At 37.1% G+C, this 17,249-nt stretch overlaps 1 protein-coding gene across 2 annotated transcripts in view; it reads left to right on the top strand.

Moving 5' to 3' along the window:
- The window catches only part of STK3 (serine/threonine kinase 3), a 321,732-nt gene that overhangs the window by 38,308 nt on the left and 266,175 nt on the right, over positions 1-17,249 (top strand). The gene's annotated exons all lie outside the window — the stretch shown is intronic.

Below are 17,249 nucleotides of genomic sequence, written 5' to 3'. Positions count from 1 at the left end.
CAGCAGCCATGGCTCACGGGCCCAGCCGTTCTGCGGCATGTGGGATCTTCCCAGACCGGGGCACAAACCCGTGTCCCCTGCCTCGGCAGGTGGACTCTCAACCATTGTGCCACCAGGGAAGCCCTTTTTCAGTTATTTTTGATCTGATCTTTATGATTTCTTTTTTTCTGCTAATAAGTTTTTTTTGTTCTTTTTTTTCTAATTGTTTTACCTGCAAAGTTACATTGTTTATTTGAGGTGTTTCTTGAGGTAGGATTGCATTGCTATAAACTTCCTTCTTAGAACTGTGTTTGCTGTATCCCATAGGTTTTGGCTCGTCGTGTTTTCATTTTAATTTGTTTCTAGGTATTTTTGGATTTCCTCTTTAATTTTTTCAGTGATCTCTTGGTTATTTAGTAGTGTATTGTTTAGCCTCCATGTATTTGTATTTTTTACAGATTTATTCCTTTAATCGATATCTAGTCTCATAGTCTTGTGGTCGGAAAAGATACTTGGCATGATTTCAATTTTCTTAAATTTACCAAGGCTTGATTTTTACCCCAAGATATGATCTATCCTGAAAAATGTTCCATGAGTACTTGAGAAGAAAGTGTATTCTGTTGTATTTGGATGGAATGTTCTATAAATATCAATTCAGTCCATCTTGTTTAATGTATCATTTAAAGCTTGTGTTTTCTTATTTATTTTCATTTTGCATGATCTGTCCATTGGTGAAAATGGGGTGCTAAGTCCCCTACTATTATTGTGTTACTGTCGATTTCCCCGTTTATGAGTGTTTTATGGGTGTTAGCATTTGCCTTATGTATTGAGGTGCTCTGATGTTCAGTGCATAAATATTTACAATTGTTATATCTTTTTGGAATGATCCCTCGATCATTATGTAGTGTCCTTCTTTGTCTCTTGTAATAGTCTTTATTTTAAAGTCTATTTTGTCTGATATGAGAATTGCTACTCCAGCTTTCTTTTGATTTCCATTTGCTTGGAATACTGTTTTCCATCTCCTTACTTTCATTCTGTATTTCTCCCTAGGTCTGAAGTGGGTTTCTTGTAGACAGCATATATATGGGTCTTGTTTTTGTATCCCTTCAGCAAGCCTTTGTCTTTTGGTTGGAGCATTTAATCCATTTATGTTTAAGGTAATTATCAATATGTATGTTTTTATTACCATTTTCTTAATTGTTATGGGTTTGTTATTGTAGGTCCTTCCTTTCCTTGCATTTCCTGCCTAGAGAAGTTCCTTTAGCATTTGTTGTATAGCTGGTTTGGTGGTGCTGAATTCTCTTAGCTTTTGCTTGTCTGTAAAGGTTTTAATTTCTCCATCGAATCTGAATGAGATCCTTGCTGGGTAGAGTAATCTTGGTTGTAGGTTTTTCACTTTCATCACTTTAAATATGTCCTGCCACTCCCTTCTGGCTTGCAGAGTTTCTGCTGAAAGATCAGCTGTTAACCTTATGGGGATTCTGTTGTATGTTATTTGTTGCTTTTCCCTTGATGCTTTTAATATTTTTTCTTTGTATTTAATTTTTTATAGTTTGATTAATATGTGCCTTGGCGTGTTTCTCCTTGGATTTATCCTGTATTGGACTCTCTGTGCTTCCTGGACTTATTTCCTTTCCCACATTAGGGAATTTTTCCACCGTAATCTCTTCAAATTTTTTCTCAGTCTCTTTTTTTTTCTCTTCTTATGGGTCCCCTATAATTCGAATGTTGGTGCATTTAATGTTGTCCCAGAGGTGTCTGAGACTGTCCTCAATTCTTTTCATTCTTTTTTCTTTCTTTTGCTCTGCGGTAGTTATTTCCACTATTTTATCTTCCCGGTCACTTACCTGTTTTTCTGCCTTAGTTATTCTCCTATTGATTCCTTCTAGAGAATTTTAAATTTCATTATTATGTTGTTCATCATTGTTTGTTTGCTCTTTAGTTCTTCTAGGTCCTTTGTAAATGTTTCTTGTACTTTCTCCATTCTATTTCTAAGATTTTGTATCATCTTTACTATTATTATTCTGAATTCTTTTTCGGGTAGACTGCCTGTTTCCTCTTCATTTGTTTGGTCTGGGGTTCTTTTACCTTGCTTCTTTATCTGCTTTGTATTTCTCTGTCTTCTGATTTTGCCTAACCTTACTGTGTTTGGGGCATCCTTTTCGCAGGCTGCACGTTTGTAGTTCCCGGTGTTTTTGTTGTCTGCCCCCAGTGGGTAAGGTTGGTTCAGTGGGTTGTGTAGGCTTCCTGGTCAAGGGGACTGGTGCCTGTGTTCTGGACGTTGAGGCTGGATCTTGTCTTTCTGGTGTGCAGGACTGCATCTGGTGGTGTGTTTTTGTGTGTCTGTGACCTTATTATGATTTTAGGCAGCCTCTCTGCTTACGAGTGGGGTTGTGTTCCTGTCTTGGTAGTTGTTTGGCATAGGGTGTTCACCACTGTAGCTTGTTGGTTGTTGAGTTAAGCTGGGTCTTACCATTGAGATGGAGATGTCTGGGAGAGCTTTCACCATTTGATATTACATGGGGCCAGGAGGTCTCTGGTGGACCATTGTCCTGAACTCAGCTCTCCCACCTCAGAGGCTCAGGCATGACAGCCAGCCATAGCACCAAGACCCTGTCAGCCACACAGCTCAGAAGAACAGGGAGAATATAAAGAAAGAAAAATAAAATACAACATAGTAAAATGAAATAAGGTAAAAGTTATTGAAATAAAAATTAAAAATATTATTAAAATAAAAAGATAAAAAAGTAATAGAAGAAAAAAGAGAGCAACCAAACCAAAAAACAAATAGACCAATAACAAGCACTAAAAACTATATTAAAAAAAAAAGAAGACACACAGAACCCTACGACAAATGGTGAAAGCAAAGCTATATAGACAAAATCACCGAAAGAAGCATACACATATACACTCACAAATAGAGAAAAAGGAAAGTAATATATATACGTATTTAAAAAAAAACAAAGGAAGAGAACAGCAAAATCAATAAATATACCAATGATAATAAGTTCTAAGTACTAAACTAAGATAAACATAAAACCAGAAATAAATTAGATGCAGAAAGCAAACCCCAAGTCTACAGTTGTTCCCAAAGTCCACTGCCTCAATTTTGGGATGATTTGTTGTCTGTTCAGGTATTCCGCAGATGCAGGGTACATCAGTTTGATTGTGAAGATTTTATCTGCTGCTCCTGAGGCTGCATGGAGAGATTTCCCTTTCTCTTCTTTGTTCGCAGAGCTCCTGGGGATGAGCTTTGGATTTGTCCCCGCCTCTGTGTGTAGGTCGCCTGAGGGCTTCTGTTCCCTGCCCAGACAGGGCAGGGTTAAAGTAGCAGCTGATTAATGGGCTCTGGGTCACTCAGGCCTTGGGGAGGGAGAGATATGGAATGCAGGGTGAGCCTGCGGCAGCAGAGGCCAGTGCGACATTGCAGCAGGCTGAGGCGCACCATGTGTTCTCCCAGGGAAGTTGTCCCTGCATCACAGGACTGTGGCACTGGTGGACTGCGCAGGCTCCCGGGAGGGGAGGTGTGGACAGTGACCTGTGCTTGCACACAGGCTTTTTAATGGCTGCAGCAGCAGGCTTAGTATCTCATGCCCGTCTCTGGGGTCCGTGCTGATAGCCGCGGCTCACGCCTGTCTCTGGAGCTCCTTTAAGCGACGCTCTTAATCCCCTCTCCTTGCACACCAGGAAACAAAGAAGCAAGAAAAAGTCTCTTGCCTCTTTGGCAGCTCCAGACCTTTTCCCGGACTCCCTCCCACTAGCCGTGGCACACTAGCTCCCTTCAGGCTGTGTTCACGCAGCCAACCCCAGTCCTTTCCCTGGGATCTGAACTGTGAAGCCCAAGCCTCAGCTCCCAGCCCCCACGCACCTCAGCAGGTTAGCAGAGAAGCCTCTCAGGCTGGTGAATGCTGGTTGGCAGTGATCCTCTGTGCAGAAATCTCTCCACTTTGCCCTCTGCACCTCTGTTGCTGCGCTTTCCTCGTGGCTCCAAAGCTTCTCCCCCCGCCCACCCACTGTCTCCGCCAGTGGGGGCCTTCCTAGTGTGTGAAAACTTTTCCTCCTTCACAGCTCCCTCCCAGAGGTGCAGGTCCCGTCCCTATTCTTTTGGCTCTGGTTTTTCTTTTTTCTTTTGCCGTACGCAGGTACGTGGGGAGTTTCTTGCCTTTTTCGAAGTCTGAGGTTTTTCTGCCAGTGTTCAGTAGGTGTTCTGTAGGAGCTGTTCCACATGTAGATGTATTTTTGATGTACTTGTGGGGAGGAAGGTGATCTCCACGTTTTACTCCTCTGCCATCTTGAAGCTGAGATCTTCTTCTTAAATCGAAGGGCTTACTGCTATAAATTGCCCTCTTAATGCTGCTTTTGCTGCATCTCTTGTGTCTTGGTATGTTGTATTTTTGTTTTCATTTCTCTCCAGATATTTTCTTAATTCCCTTGTGATTTCTTCTTTGATCCTTTGTTTAAGAATATGTTAACATTCACGTATTTCTGGATCTTCCTCTTGCCCTACTGTTTTTGATTTCATTTTTCATTCCATTCTGTTTGGAGAAGATACTTTGTATGATTACAGTCTTCTGAAATTTTAAAGATATGTTTTATGGCCTAACATGCAGTCTCTCTTGGAGATTGTTCCTGTTCCGTGTGCATTTGAGAAGAATGTACATTCTGCTGTTGTTGAATTTTTTTTTTTTGTATTTACCTGTATTTTTACTAGCTGCTGTTCTTTATTCTTTTGTATAAGTTTATGTTTCCTTTTGACATCATTTTCTTGTAGCCTGAAGAACTGTCTTTAACCATTTATTGTTGTGAAAGTCCACTCATAATGAATTCTATCACCCTTTTTTGTTTGAAAATTTTTTATTTTTCCTTCACTTTTTGAGGGATATTTCCATTAAATATAGAATTTTATGTTGATTATTGTTTTCTATCATCACTTTTAAGGAATCGCTGTCTTTTGGCTCGCTTACTGTCTGGCAAGAATACTACAGTCATCCTTGTTTTTTTTCTTATTTTAAGTATATTTATTTATTTTATTTATTTTTGGCTGCATTGGGTCTTCATTGCTGCGCGACGGCTTTCTCTAGTTATGGCGGGCGGGGGCTACACTTCATTGCAGTGCTCGGGCTTCTCATTGCAGTGGCTTCTCTTGTGTATCTCGGGCTCTAGGTGCATGGGCTTCGGTAGTTGCAGCACGCTGGCTCAGTAGTTGTGGCTCATGGGCCCTAGAGTAAGTAGTTGTGGCGCTTGTGCTTAGTTGCTCCGCAGCATGTCGGGTCTTCCCAGACCAGGGCTCGAACCTGTGTCCCCTGCATTGGCAGGTGGATTCTTAACCACTGCGCCACCAGGGAATCCCCTTGTTTTTGTTCTTATTTAAGTAATATGTCTTTTTTCTGTGACTGCTTTTAGTATTCTCTTATTCCTACTCCTGTACTTCTTATTGGTGGCAATTTGATTACAATACATGTGGTTTGTCTGTGTGTGTGTTTGTGTGTATTTATCTTTTTAGATTTGCTGAGTTACTTGCATTTGTAGTTTATTGTTTTTATAAAATTTGGAAAATGTTTGGCCAGTTTCTCCCCTACCCCCTTTTTTCTCTTTCTCTCTGTTTATATATATTTATCTATACCTATTCTTCATTTCCATGTGGGGCTCAGGCTCTTTCTTTTCTCCTTTTTTTCTTTAAACATTTTTTTCTTCACGTTACCTTTTTGCTGTACTGTCTAATCTGTTCAGATCGTATCCAGTGAAAATTTCATTTCAGTACTTTGTTTCATCTGTAAATTTTTTGTTTAGCTCTTTTTTCCTATCCATTTACATTGCATCTCTAAGTACATGGGACTTATTTATATTTGCTCTTTATAAAATTGTTTTTTGTTAATTCCACTGTTTTTGCCATTTCTGTGTCTGTTTTAATTGACTAATTTTTCTCCTCTTTGTGAGTCACAGTTCCCAGTTTCTCATATATCCATAATTTTTTATTGAATTCTTTTTTTTTCTTTCTTCACAGTCACCAGTGTTTCGATATTTTCCATTTTTGTGTGTGCAAATTCTGTCTCCACACATATAAACAGATTTGTTGAACCATCTGAAACTAAGTTGCCCACATCATGACCCTTCACCTCTAAATACTTAAGCACGTGTCCCTTAAGAGGAAGCACATTCTCTTAAGTCCATAATTCCCTTTTCACTCTTAAGAAAATTAAAAACAATTCTTTAACATCATCCAATAGCTGGCCCTTATTGAAGATTCTACAATTCCTAAAAATACCTTATGTCTTTCTGTTTCTTTAATAGTGTAAGAATTACTCCCTTTTACAGCCATTTTCTGTATGTGATGCATTTGAAAAATACTTTGTTTCAGATTCTTTTAAGAAATACATTTTCTGCTCAAACCAGCCCCAGTCTCTTCCTGTTACAAATCTGGTCTGGTCCACACAGCTCTCCTTCCTGAAGGAGCACATCCACATCACAGGAAGATGACTTTCCCACAAGCTCTGAAAAGAGTAGTGATTACAAGAACGGGCTATGAAGTCAGAAGGTCTGGGTTGGAATTGAGCCTCATCACTAACTAACTGGGTTAGGGCAAATTACTTAACCACTGTGAGGATCAACTTCCCAAACTATTATTATTAAGTATTTCTCGAATTATTACATGGAAACACTTAATGGTAATAATAGTCTCTACTGTGTAGAGTTGTTGGGAGGGTTGAGTTCATGAATGAAAATGGCTTAGAATCATTGTCTGGAGTGTTGTCTGGATACAAAGTAAATGCTGTGCAAGGGCACTCTTTAAAGATGCAATCTCTTCCTGGTAAGTTCTCCCAATTCCTCCCTGTATAGGTCATTAGTTTCCTAAGAAAATAGCACCTAATGGAAGACATTACAGGCATACTGCATTTTTATTGTGTTTCACACATATTGCATTTTTTTTTTTTAACAAATTGAAGGTTTGCGGCAACCTTGCATGGAGCAAGTTTACGGGCACCAATTTTCTTATTTTTTTTCTGAATTTTTGAATTTTATTTATTTATTTATAGAGCAGGATCTTATTACTTATCCATTTTATACATATTAGTATATGTCAATCCCAATCTCCCAATTCATCACACCACCATCCCCCCCAGCCACTTTCCTCCGTTGGTGTCCTTACGTTTGTTCTCTACATCTGTGTCTCAATTTCTGCCCTGCAAACTGGTTCATCTGTACCATTTTCCTAGGTTCCACATATATGCATTAATATACGATATTTGTTTTTCTCTTTCTGACTTACTTCACTCTGTATGACAGTCTCTAGATCAATAGACATCTCTACAAATGACCCAATTTCGTTCCTTTTTATGGCTGAGTAGTATTCTGTTGTATATATGTACCACATCTTCTTTATCCATTCCTCTGTCGATGGGCATTTAGGTTGCTTCCATGATCTGGCTGTTGTAAATAGTGCTGCAATGAACGTTGGGGTGCTTGTGTCTTTTTGAATTATGGTTTTCTCTGGGTATATGCCCAGTAGTGTGATTGCTGGGTCATGTGGTACTTCTAATTTTAGTTTTTTAAGGAACCTCCGTACTGTTCTCCATCGTGGCTGTATCAATTTACATTCCCACCAGCAGTGCAAGAGGGTCCCCTTTTCTCCACACCCTCTCCAGCATTTGTTGCTTGTAGATTTTCTGATGATGCCCATTTTAACTGGTGTGAGGTGATACCCCATTGTAGTTTTGATTTGCATTTCTCTAATAATTAATGATGTTGAGCAGCTTTTCATGTGCTTCTTGGCCATCTGTATGTCTTCTTTGGAGAAATATCTATTTAGGTCTTCTGCCCATTTTTGGATTGGGTTGTTTGTTTTTTTAGTATTGAGCTGCATGAGTTGTTTATATATTTTGGAGATTAATTCTTTGTTGATTCATTTGCAAATATTTTCTCCCATCTCAGTGTTGTCTTTTCGTCTTGTTTGTAGTTTCCTTTGCTGTGCAAAAGCTTTTAAGTTTCATTAGGTCCCATTTGTTTATTTTTGTTTTGATTTCCATTACTCTAGAAGGTGGATCAAAAAAGATCTTGCTGTGATTTATGTCAGAGTGTTCTTCCTATGTTCTCCTCTAAGGGTTTTATAGTGTCTGGTCTAACATTTAGGTCTCTAATCCATTTTGAGTTTATTTTTGTGTATGGTGTTAGGGTGTGTTCTAATTTCATTCCTTTACATGTACCCGTCCAGTTTTCCCAGCACCACTTATTGAAGAGACTGTCTTTTCTTCGTTGTGTATGCTTCCCTCCTTTGCCATAGATTAGTTGAGCATAGGTGCGTGGGTTTATCTCTGGGCTTTCTATCCAGTTCCATTGATCTGTATTTCTGTTTTTATGCCAGTACCATGCTGTCTTGATTACTGTAGCTTTGTAGTATAGTCTGAAGTCAGGGAGTCTGATTCCTTCAGCTCCATTTTTTTCCATCAAGACTGCTTTGGCTATTTGGGGTCTTTTGTGTCTTCATACACATTTTAAGATTTTTTGTTCTAGTTCTGTAAAAAATGCCACTGGTAATTTGATAGGGATTGCATTGAACCTGTAGATTGCTTTGGGTAGTATAGTCATAGTCATTTTCACAATATTGTTTCTTCCAATCCAAGAACTTGGTATATCTCTTCATCTGTTTCATTCATCTTTAATTTCTTTCATCAGTGTCTACATTTTTCTGCACACAGGTCTTTTGTCTCCCTAGGTAGGTGTATTCCTAGGTATTTTATTCTTTTTGTTGCAGTGATAAATGAGCGTGTTTCCTCAATTTTTCTTTCAGATTTTTCATAATTTGTGTATAGGAATGCAAGAGATTTCTGTGCATTAATTTTGTATCCTGCAACTTTACCAAATTCATTGATTAGCTCTAGCAGTTTTCTGGTAGCATATTTAGGATTCTCTGTGTATTATGTCACTGCAAACAGTGACAGTTTTACTTCTTCTTTTCCAGTTTGTATTCCTTTTATTTCTTTTTCTTCTCTGATTGCCATGGCTAGGACTTCCAAAACTATGTTCAGTATAGTGGTGTTCAGTAATAGTGGTGAGAGTGGACATCCTTGTCTTGTTCCTGATCTTAGAGGAAATGCTTTCAGTTTTTCACAGTTGAGACTGATGTTTGCTGTGGATTTGTCTTATATGGCCTTCATTATGTTGAGGTAGGTTCCCCCTCTGCCCACTTTCTGGAGAACTTTTATCATAAATGGGTGTTGAATTTTGTCGCAAGCTTTTTCTGCATCTATTGAGATGATGATATGGTTTTCCTTCTTCAGTTTGTTAATATGGTGTATCACATTGATTGATTTACATATATTGAAGAATCCTTGCATCCATGGGGTAAATCCCACTTAATCTTGGTGTATGATCCTTTTAATGTGTTGTTGGTTTCTGTTTGCTAGTATTTTGTTGAGGATTTTTGCATGTATGTTCATTAGTGATATTTGTTGGTAATTTCTTTTTTTGTAGTATCTTTGTCTGGTTTTGGTATCAGGGTGATGGTGGCCTCATAGAATGAGTTTGCTAGTGTTCCTTCCTCTGCAATTTTTTGGAAGAGTTTAAGAAGGATGGGTGTTAGCTCTTTCTGAATGTTTGATAGAATTCACCCGTGAAGCCATCTGGTCCTTGCTTTTGTTTGTTGGAAGATTTTTAATGACAGTTTCAATTTCATTACTTGTGATTGGTCTGTTCATATTTTCTTTTTCTTGCTGGTTCAGTCTTGGAAAGATATACTTTTCTAAGAACTTGTCCATTTCTTCCAGGTTGTGCATTTTATTGGCATAGAGTTGCTTGTAGTAGTCTCTTAGGATGCTTTGTATTTCTGCGGTGCCTGTTGTAACTTCTCCTTTTTCTTTTCTCATTTTGTTGATTTGAGTCCTCTCCCTCCTTTTCTTGATGAGTCTGGCTAATGGTTTATCAATTTTGTTTATCTTCTCAAATAACCAGCTTTTAGTGTTATTGATCTTTGCTATTGTTTTCTTTGTTTCTATTTCATTTATTTCTGCTCTGATCATTATGATTTCTTTACTTCTACTAACTTTGGGTTTTTTTTTTTTGTTCTTCTTTCTCTAGTTGCTTTAGGTGTAAGGTTAGATTATTTATTTGAGATTTTTCTTGTTTCTTGATGTAGACTTGTATTGCTATACACTTCCCTCTTAGAACTGCTTTTGCTGCATCCCATAGGTTTTGGATTATCATGTTTTCATCGTCATTTGTCTCTAGGTATTTTTTGATTTCTTCTTTGATTTCTTCAGTGATCTCTTGATTATTTAGTAACGTATTGTTTAGCCTCCATGTGTTTGTATTTTTTACGTTTTTTTCCCTGTAATTTATTTCTAATCTCATAGTGTTGTGTTCAGGAAAGATGCTTGATAGGATTTTGGTTTTCTTACATTTACTGAGGCTTTATTTTTGACCCAAGATGTGATCTGTCTTGGAGAATGTTCCATGTGCACTTGAGAAGAAAGTGTCATCTGCTGTTTTTGGATGGAATGTCCTATAAATAACAATTAAGCCTGTGTGGTGTATTGTGTCATTTAAAGCTTGTGTTTCCTTATTAATTTTTTGTTTGGATTATCTGTCCATTGGTTTAAGTGAGGTGTTACAGTCCCCCACTATTATTGTGTTACTGTCAATTTCCACTTTTATAACTGTTAGTAGTTGGCTTATGTATTGAGATGCTCCTATGTTGGTGCATATATATTTATAATTGTTATATTTTACTCTTGGATGGATCCCTTGATCGTTATGTAGTGTCCTTCCTTGTGTCATGTAACATTCTTTATTTTAAAGTCTATTTTATCTGATATGAGTATTGCTTCTCCAGCTTTCTTTTGATTTCTATTTGCATGGAATATCTTTTTCCTTCCCATCACTTTCAGTCTGTATGTGTCCCTAGGTGTGAAGTGGGTCTCTTGTAGACAGCATATATATGGGTCTTGTTTTTGTATCTATTCAGCAAACCTTTGTCTTTTGGTTGGAGCATTTAATCCATTCACATTTAAGGTAATTATTGATATGTATGTTCCTATTACCATTTTCTTAATTGTTATGGTTTTGTTTTTATAGGTTCTTTTCTTCTCTTGTGTTTCCCACTTAGAGAAGTTCCTTTAGCTTTTTTTGTAGAGCTGGTTTGGTGGTGCTGAGTTCTCCTAGCTTTTGCTTGTCTGTAAAGCTTTTGATTTCTCTGTTGAATCTGAATGAGATCCTTGCCGGGTAGGGTAATCTTGGTTGTAGGTTTTTCTCTTTCATCACTTTAAATATCTCATGCTACTTCCTCTGGTTTGTAGAGCTTCTGCTGAGAAATCAGCTGTTACCCTTATGGGTGTTTCCTTGTATGCTATTTGTCATTTTTCCATTGTTGCTTTCAATAATTTTTCATTGTTTTTAATTTTTGTCAATGTTTTTAATATGTGTCTCGGCATGTTCCTCCTTGGGTTTATCCTGTCTGGCATTTCTGTGAGCTTCCTGCACTCGGTCGGCTATTTCCTTTCCCATGTTAGGGAAGATTTCGACTATAATCTCTTCAAATATTTTGTCAGGTCCTTTCTCTCTCTCTTCTCCTTCTCGGACCCCTATAATGCGAATGTTGTTGCATTTAATTTTGCCCCAGCTGTCTCTTAGGCTGTTTTCATTTCTTTCCTTTGTTTTTTCTTTATTCTGTTCCATGGCAGTGAGTTCCACCATTCTGTCTTCCAGGTCACTTATCTGTTCTTTTGCCTCAGTTATTCTGCTTTTGATTTCTTCAAGTGCATTTTTCATTTCAGTTATTTTATTGTTATTCTCTGTTTGTTTGTTCTTTAATTCTTCTATGTATTCCTTAATTCTTCTCGTTCTTTGTTAAACATTTCTTGCATCTTCTCAATCATTTCCTTCATTCCTTCTCTGAAGTCCTGGATCATCTTCATTATCATTATTCTGAATTGTTTTTCTTAAGGTTTCCTATCTCCACTTCATTTAGTTGTTTTTCTGGGGTTTGTCTTGTTCCTTTATCTGGTACATCACCCTGTGCGTTTTCATCTTGTCTATCTTTCTGTGAATGTGGTTTTTCCCACAGTCTGTGGGTTTTTAGTTCTTCTTGCTTCTTTTGATTGAATTCTTGGCATTATAAATTTTTACATTGTTAAGGCTGAGTTTTGTTTGTTTAAGGAGTTGCAGGCATACTTCAGAGATACTGCAGGTCCAGTTCCAGACAACTGCAATAAAGCAAACATTGCAACAAAGTGAATCACACGAATTTTTTGGTTTTCCAGTGCACAAAAAAGTTGTGTTTAAGCTATGCTGTTGTCTATTAAGTGGGCGGTAGTATTGTCTAAAATACAATGTAATATACCTTAATTGAAAAATACTTTATTTCTAAAAAGTGCTAACCATCATCTGAGCCTTCAGCTAGATGTAATCTGTTTTGCTCCTGGAAGGTCTTGCCCCAATGTTGATGTCTGCTGACTAATGAGGGTGATGGTTGCTGAAAGTTGGCATTGCTGTTGCAATTTCTTAAAATAAGACAACAGTGAAGTTTGCCACTTCAGTTACTCTTTCCTTCCTGAATGATTTCTCTGTAGCATGCAATGCTGCTTGATAGCATTTTATCCACAGTATAACCTCTTTCAAAGTTGGAGTCAGTCCTTTTAAACCCTGCTGTTTCATCAACTAAGTTTATGTCATATTTAACATCCTTTGTTGTCATTTTCACAGTCTTGATAGCATGGTCATCAGGAGTAGATTCTATCTCAAGAAACTACTTTCTTTGCTCATCCATGAGGAGCAACTCCTCATCCGCTAATGTTTTATCATGAGATTACAGCAATTGAGCCACATCTTCAGGTTCGACTTTTAATTCTAGTTCTCTTGCTGTTTCTACCATGTCTGCAGTATTTTCCTCCACTGAAGTTTTGAACCCCTCAAAGTCATCCATGAGAATTGGATTCAGCTTCTTCCAAACCCTTATTGATGTTGATGTTATTTTGACCTTTTCCCTTGAATCATGAATGTTCTTGTGATTAGTAAATCCTTAGTAAATCCTTTCCAAAAGGTTTTCAGTTTACTTTGCCCAGAGCCTTCAGAGAAGTCATTATCTATGGCAACTGTAGCCTTATGAAATAACATTTTTAAAATAATAAGACTTGAATGAAAGTTGAAATTGCTCCTTTATTTGTGGGCTGCAGAATGGACGTTGTGTTAGCAGGCATGAAAACAACATTACTCTCTTTGTACGTCTTCATAAGAGCTCTTGGGTGACCAAGTGCATTGTCAATGAGCAGTAATGTTTTGAAAGGAATCTTTTTTTCTGAGCAGCAGTTCTCAACAGTGGGCTTAAAATATTCAGTAAACCATGTTGTAAACAGATGTATTGTCATCCAGGTTTTATTATTCCACTTATAGAGCACAGGCAGAGTGGATGTAGCATAATTCTTAAGGACCCTAGGATTTTCAGATTGGTAAATGAGCATTGGCTTCAACTTAGAGTCACCAGCTGCATTGTCCTGTGAAGCCAGACATTGACTTTTCCTCTTTAGCTATGAAAGTTGTAGATGGTATATTCTTCCAATATAAGGCTGTTTCATCTACATTGAAAATCTGTTGTTTAGTGTAGGCATCTTCATTAACTATCTTAGCTGAATCTTCTGTATAACTTTGTTGCAGCTTCTACCTGAGCACTTTCTGCTTCACCTTTCACTTTCACGTTATAGAGATGGTTTCTTTCCTTAAAATCCATGAACCACCCTCTGCTAGCTTCAGGCTTTTCTTTGGCCACTTCCTTACCTTTTTCTGTCTTTATAGCATTGAAGAGAATTAGGGCTTTGATCTGGATTAAGCTTTGGTTTAAGGTAATGTTGTGGCTGGTTTGATCTATTGAGACCACTAAAACTTTCTATCAGCAGTAAGGCTGTTTTGCTTTCTTATCATTTGTGTGTTCACTGGAGTAGCACCTTTACTTTTCTTCAAGAACTTTTCCTTAGCATTCAAAAGGGTAACTGTTTGGCACAGGAGGCCTGGCTTATGGCCTTTCTCAGCTTTCGACATGCCTTCTTCACTAAGCTTAACCAATTCTAGCTTTTGATTTAAAGTGAGAGATATGTGACTCTTTTTTCACTTGAACACTTAAAGTTGTTGTACCGTTATTCATTGGCCTAATTTCAGTATTGTTTTGTCTCAGGGAATAGGGAGGCCTGAGGAAAGGGAGAGAAATGGGGAATGGCCAATTGGTGGAGCAGTTAGAACAGAAAACATTTATTAAGTTCATTGTCTTATATGGGCATGGTTCATGGCACCCCAAAACACATTACAATGGTAACATCAAAGATCATTGATTACAGATTACCATAAAAATATAATAATAATGAAAAAGTTTGAAATATTGTGAGAATTGCCAAAATGTGACACAGAGACACAAAGTGAGCAAATGCTGTTGGAAAAATGGCACCAGTAGTCTTGCTCTGTGCAGCGTTGCCACAAACCTTCCTTTTGTAAAAAACTTAGTATTTTCAAAGCACGATAAAATGAGGTATGCCTGTATAGACTTATTCTGGTAGGCAGTTGTTACCTTGTAGATTGGCTCAGTGCTCTTGAAGCCTGTTTTTAAGCTCCTTTTGGGAGAGTCTAAAGTAAAGTAGCGTTTATGTTTTGGTAATGCAGTCTCTTTTCTAAAACAAGGCTGTTCTGGGATGTCTACTGAATGTCCTTTGTATTCTACGAGTTCACTTAACTGTTGACGGTGGGAAAGATTCTCAGCCTTGTGTGACCTCTGGGAGTTGTTCTTTTTAAAACTCCCTGGTCGTTTTTTTCTCTTAGGAAATTGATTTTGTTGGGTTTTGTAGAGTGTTTTGTAAGCATGTACAGGTTGGCATTCAGCTAAATAGTCAAGGGAGCTCTTCGGTAGATTGATGGACCTGTTTCTCTGTATAGCTCTTTTCTCACAGGTATTCTGTAATGCACATTTTATTTGCCTTGCCTCCCCAGACTCCCATCTTTGTTTCTTTAACTCAGCAAAATTGCTGGGCTCTGTTGGGTTCCCTTCTCCCTGTGCTACATTTTGGACATAACCTATAGATCTAAAGCTTGGGTGATAGTAGGGCTTATCTTATTTCTTTCCCTTTTCTCATGGATCTCCGTCCTGAAATATCTGATACTCATGTCTGAAAATAGTTGCTTCCTATATTTTTCTGAGTTTTTTAGTTGTTTACAGCAGCCAGATAATTCTGGATCCTCTTACATCCTTGCAGTCAGAAGTGGAAATCCTGTAATGGACACTTTTAAATCTTTAAGTTGTTTGAACTTTCAGTAGCATTTGAAAATGGTCAAGTACTACTTTCTTGTCCTTCATGACCTCATTTCCTAAATATTGATGTTTTCCTGGGATCTCTTCTTGACCCTTATGTCTTCTTAGACATTTTCCTGATGATTTTATCCCTTCTCATGTCTTCAGGCTTCATCTGTGTGCTGGTGACACCAAAAATGACATTGCCAACTCAGATCTCTGCTGGTATTCATATATACAGTTGGTTGCTGGAAATCTGCATTTGGATGAGAGGAGTTAAACCCATCTTATTCCCCTCCAGACTTTTTTCTGGTGTTCTTTAGCTTAGTAAATAACATTGCCATCTAGTCATTAGCTTAAGCCAAAGGCTTATTAAGAGACATGCTCAACTCCTCTCTTTCTTGCATCATCCCATATTTAATCAAAACCACTTTCTGTTGACTGTGCCTCTTTAATATCTTGATTAGCTTATCCTCTCTCCATTCTTACTGCCACTGCTATATTCTCTGCATACATATTTTGAATAATCCCCTACTGGTTTCCCTTCTCTACTGTTGCTTACTGCATGTCCTTCCTCTGGATTACAGGGGAAGTGATCTTTTTAAAATAGAGCTCCTAACATGGTTTACAAGACTCTTTTTAACCTGACCCTTTTTAATACATCCTGGCCACTTCTACTTTATTCTTTCTGAATTATTTTTGGTTCTTTATACGTGATACTTTATTCATAGTGAATTATTTTTGGTCTTTCAGACATACCATGTATAATGCCTCTCATTTCTTGCTTCTAGATATTTCTGCACATGCCATACTATGGATAACTTTAAAAAAAAAATAAAAAGACATTTCTCTATGGCAAATAGTCAAGTGGACCATAAAACTAAAAACTCCTAAGTGAAGTCAATACAAGTGAAAATATGTACAACCTAAACGAAAGCCAGTTTTCCTTGTATACAGATAAGAAAAGGACCAAAAACCCAGGAGAAAAGTGAGCAAAGAACATGAATAGATGATTTGTTTTATATTATATTAAAAGATGCTCAACTTCACTCATAGTAAGAGAAATGCAAAATAAATCTTCTCTGAGTTACAAGTTTTCACCTAATGTATTGGCTGAAATATTTGGTTCAATACTATGTAGGTGGAATTGTGGGAAAAGATGCTCTCTCATATATTACTGGTAGGAGATTAAATTCATATAAGCCCCCTGGTGGGCAGTTTGTTAATATCTATTAATATACATATATATGAATATCACATACAATTATAGTAGATAAAATATACCATAATATAATCAATCAAAAATTTTAATAATTACTATATAGTTATTATAATAGTGATCTTATGTTATTAAATTTATATTATGACATATGGTTATACTTACAGTATATGTGCTTATTTATCAATATATATACTTCTATATTTGTGTGTGTTTATATATTCCCTTGACCTCGCAGTTTCGCTTCTGGGAATTTATCTTAAAGATATGCTGGCACATGTGTGAGTTGACTTATGTATAAGCTTATTTATTGCAGTGTTGTTTATATTAGCAAAAGGGAACCTAGATATCCATAAGTAAAGGATCGGAGAGTAAGAGATACTACATCTTTGCAATAGAATAGGATGTAGATGTAAAAAAGAAAAGAATGAGGATGCTTTCTACGTATTTATGTTGTAGAGATCTCCAACATGGATTTTATGTTGTCAAGTAAAAACATCAAAATATATAACAGTGTGGATAAAAAACATTGTGTATAAAATGCTATATTGTGTGTTAAAAGGGGGAGAAATAAAAATATGTATTCATATTTGTATAAAGGTTTCACAAGAAGCAAATAAAAGTGCTTATTCTTTGAGGTGTTTCTGGGAAGATTAAGAACAGGGGTTGGAAGGAGACTATATACTGTATACTTTTTTATATTGATTGATTTTTGAACCATTTGAGTATATTGCCTCTTAAAAGTAAAATTAAAAAATTTATGAAAGATGTTAAGGAAAATATTTTTTCTGTTCT

This window comes from Aethalodelphis obliquidens, unplaced genomic scaffold (genome assembly GCF_003676395.1).
Source record: "Aethalodelphis obliquidens isolate GAN/ISIS:26980383/991018 unplaced genomic scaffold, ASM367639v1 scaffold39, whole genome shotgun sequence".
NCBI classification, from domain to species: domain Eukaryota; kingdom Metazoa; phylum Chordata; class Mammalia; order Artiodactyla; family Delphinidae; genus Aethalodelphis; species Aethalodelphis obliquidens.
Note: the sequence above shows the minus strand (reverse complement) of the source record. Positions and strands in the feature narration are given on the sequence as shown.